Source organism: Micromys minutus (assembly GCF_963924665.1).
Source record: "Micromys minutus genome assembly, chromosome: 21".
Taxonomy (NCBI): Eukaryota; Metazoa; Chordata; class Mammalia; order Rodentia; family Muridae; genus Micromys; species Micromys minutus.
In genome coordinates, this window is record NC_137956.1 from 31,676,277 (window position 1) to 31,680,857 (window position 4,581).

Sequence of the window (4,581 nt, forward strand, 5' to 3'; positions counted from 1 at the left end):
AGTAAGTCCTTGGCTGCATCTCTTTAATTCTTAAGGGAAAACTCCTAAAATAAGACAATCTGGCTTTGTAGGATTTTTCTCTAAGACTCAGAGAGGAAAGCTGTCCTACAGAGGAACTCCTGGACCTAGCCTGTCAGGGTGTGCCCCTTGTCTTCAAGCTGGGAATCTGCATCTGTAAAATGTGAGCATGCTCATGGGACGGACTTGACTACCATTTCACTTTCAACCACAGGCTTTGAGTTGCCCCCTCAGACCATGCCTGAGCAGGCGGGCAGGGCATGACCATCTCTTTCTCCATGTGTTCTCTCCCCAGCCCCATGCTTGGATGCATTATTACCAAAGACCCCTACCCCAGACCCAAGGATAGGTCAGCGCGTAGGTGAGATATCAGCTTCTGAAGTCTTCCCTTCCCAGCACCTAAACACTGTATCAAATACTATTCCCATGATTGCTTATATCCTAAAAGATGATGCTAATTATAGAAATTGTGTACATAAAAAATGGATCAGAAATAGAGAGTGAGATTTACAATAATCCAATGGGAGGGAAAGTTACAAATGCCAAATGGGGCCTGAGACTATTTCCCACCCGAACCGGTGACTTGGTTCTCAGGATGGCGGCACAGGAGAACAACTGGAATGTACAAGAGTCATGGAGGATGGCGGGGTTCTTCTCTTATAGATGAGCAATCAGGTGTCAACCTACAGGCAACAGGAACAGCACTCCATAACCTAAGGCAAGAGGTTACAATACAAAATCCAGTGTTGGGAGATTACTCCAGTGTCTGTGGCCTCATAAATTCTGGGAGAGACAGATCAGGGGCAGGAAACCAGCTAGTAAACTGTGGTGACCATAATACCTACCTAGTATTACTGTGTGATAGGGTCTTTGGCTCTCTTTTATTTCTGATGCAAATGCAAGAGGTTCATTTTCCTGAGAGTTGGGGTCGACCCTCCATCAGGCCCTCGTGTGGAGTGACTGAAGGTGATCCCAAATGGCTATAACAAGCAGTCTTTATACCTTAGAGGGGTTCAGATTACATCAGCAAGGTTACAGTTTAAACTTATTGACTAAGCATATTGACCTTTGACTACTGACTAGCAAGCACGGGCAGATTATGACACACATTCGAACTCTATCTGGGACCAGAGGGTCAGGTGACTATCGGTCAGTACATTCTGCAGTTTTTTAAGAATGTTAATGCTCCTCCCAAGAACTGTGGGTGGAGAATGGAACTTGGCCTAGCCTTGACCTGAGGTAGATGGGTATAAGGCTGGCAAAAGCCCCCAGGGTCCTTCATCCCCTTCCCCTTTTGCTTGTACAAGCTTCAATCTTGGAGCTACGCTCAGGGATCTCTGGTGACTAACTCATATTCTTCAGGTCCTGTCCTCGGGGTCTCATATTGTTGGCATAAGACTGACCATTGGATCTAACTACCCCAAAAGTTTGAACTTCACCATCACATAAATTTGGAGAAGACAGAGAATTCTATCTATAGCACGGCTCAGACGGACTGGGTTCTGTTGGTGCCGGGAGGATAACGATCTCCTTTTGTTGGATGCTTATCACGTGCCAGCCACTGAGCTAGGAGTCTGCCACGTATTAGCTCAGCTATTTTTTTCCCACAACAAAAATCACTTTTATTTCTTTATAGATAGGACAAAACTGAGGCTACAGGAAGTTAAATGACTTCCCCACAGACACAATGGTGACAGCAGCAAGATTTGTACTCAGAAATGCCTGACCCCAAAGTCCTGCGTCTCCATCTACTCCCAGCTGACACAACATCATAGGTTCTACATGTCTTTCTTCTTCTTGGTCCTGAGCAGAGTCTGCCATCAGAGAAAAATAGTCAAGTCTTTTTCCTTCGTAGACTTGCTATCAGCATTCTCTCCTTTTTCCATAATCCTATTTTTTAAAAAATGTCAGTCTCTGGAATCCAAAGGGTGGTAGATGGATAGTTTTCCTCAACCCAAGACTACATCTGGGTTTGGTTTGGGGTTGGTGGGTGTTTCTTTGTTTTGTTTTGATTTTTTGCTGTTGTTGTTGTTGATTTGTTTGTTTCTTTATTTCTTTTTTGTTTTTTATATTCTCCCAGGGAGCATTCAAGAATAAGTAAGGATGTGGAATCAGGCACCCAGATTCGAGAAGTGTCTCCTCAGCCCTCAGTTTACAGCGATGAGCAGACTTCAGTTCCCCCTTCGGACTGTTTGGAGGAGAAGGGAAACGATGCATGTGAGTGGCTTTATGAACTGAATAGCCTTATGTCTCTATTCCATAGCACAGACCCATTTGTTCCCTCTGGCTGGTCAGAACAGAATCCAGAATAACCATCCCCTGTGTTGCTTCCCCTACATTAGAGGAGATGAAACTGCCGACAGGGAGGAGTAGCATACATCAGATGTCTGCAGTGAGAAGAGCCACCTGCCTGCCGAGTCTGGGCTGGACTGGAGCCAGGCGAGATGGCTGCCCTTCATATGGGGCACGGTGCCTTACAAAGCACGCCGACATCTGTCATCTGGCTTGCTCCACAACCATTCTCCAAGACAGCCAATGTGGATAGCTTTATCCTTGCTGGTCAAAAGAGAAACTTAAATTTCAGAGGATGAGTAGGTTGACCAAAATCTCCTATTCATCAAGCCCTGGTCTCATGCCTCCTGAATATCTGCTCCTGGCTTTTGTGACTGAGGCACAGCATCTACTGCTTAACATATGCCGTCAGCTGTGTAACCCACTGATAAACTGAATAAATTGCTTAGCTTTGTATAAATTATTAATAAATGTGTAATTATATATGAATTACATGAACCACACATATATTCATTTTATTAGGATTTGGGGAGGTGTTTGCTTTACTGTTTTAATTCCACTTGAGAATAGCTCAAACATTTTGGAAGGCTTCTGAAAACCTGTCAGCCCTACAGACAGTGTTGTGAGAGCCAAAAATTTACAACTGCCTACCTTCAGCCCACCTACAGCACACACCAGCTTAATTTTTTTTTACAAAGGGTCATCTGTCTCACTGGGATCCCCTCCCTGACAGAAGATGGGGGAAAACCAGGGTTCCTCTTTGGATTGACAGGTGTCTAGAGACTTGTAACACAAAGTGCTCAGAGTCTCTGTCCTTAGTCTTAGCCTGACTGCTACCTCTGTGGAAGCCTTCCCTCACGTTCCCAGGCTGGCCACCGCTATCCTTTTCTGTTTCCCCACAGTACCCAGTAATAAACTAAACCACCCTGTAAGGAAAGTCATGTCCGTTTCGTTTGTATTACCCATGGACACTGGTGAGGCATCTGAGGCCAGAGACTGACTCTCCCTCAGCTTAGGGCCTGTCAATAAATGCCTCCAAGAATGAATGAGATAATAAATGAACTAAAGGAGGATTATTTACATCCTTCTCAGATATTTAAACTTCCCCTGGGTCAAAGAGATAGAAGGTGACTGTTTAGGTCAGAAAAAAAAATAATAATGCTTAAGAATGTTTACTAAAAAGTATATAGTACTTTGTTAAGGACCCAGCCCTTAGGGGGATTTTAAATTGATGGCCCTTGGCACTGTACAGTCAGGATCACGAGCTGGGTTAATTTCCCTGGTCATCTTCATGATTGTATGAGGCTGTTCAAGGGTTACAGTCTTTCTTCCACTCCTTACCAGGTCCCTGATGCCCGAGCGGTTGTAACCACTGTTTTCTATTGAGAACGTTCAATTTATCCATTTCTTTTGGCGAATGCAATTTTTGAAATCTACATGGGGCTTCCTCCACGTAGAAAACAGCGCCGAGCACTCAGTGCTCTTTGAGGAAACATCCCCTCAAACCCGGACTTGGAGAAGTATGAACTGGAGCCCGTGGTCCTCAGTGGGAAATTTAATTCATCTCACCGGGGAGCAGTTGGGGGCAATTCCAGCCTGAGTTTCCACTTCTTCCCTTAATGAAGTGGCAGCTTTTTGGATGATAAGGAGTGACTGCAAACTGGGAACATTTTACAGATGCAAAATGCCCTTTCATACAGAAAATGTGTGTCTTATTTTGAATTGTGTCCTGCAATGTTAGCCCACTATAAAATAGATGCCTACAAGAAATTTAGAATAACTTGTGGAAATATTTATGAAATAAGGTTAACCTTAAAAGGACCACGTAAAAACACACACATACACACAAACACATACACACACTCATACACACACATACATGCATTCATGTGCACTCAATGTGTCCTCATTTCTGTTTTTTTTAAATGTACACAGGAAAGAGGAAAACATTTTTCTGCTTTTATCTTCAAACCAACCCCACAGTGTTATTATGTAGAATTCTATTAAATGACTTGCCCAAAGCTGTACAGCTTCCTCTGTTGCCCAAAGTTGCAATGCATGTAAAAGAGTTGGATGGTGCTTGTATTTTTTCATCCAGAAGGCAACATGTGTGGGGGAGGGGGAGCTCTGCTTCCAGGTGCCCAGAGAAACCTGAGAGTCCACAGCACTGTGGAGGATGCAGGGGCCAGATGATTGGCTTCTTCTGGTGAAGGGTGAACTGCAGTATGTCACTTCTAGATTGAAACTCAGAATCCCTCTTTATTCGAGGAG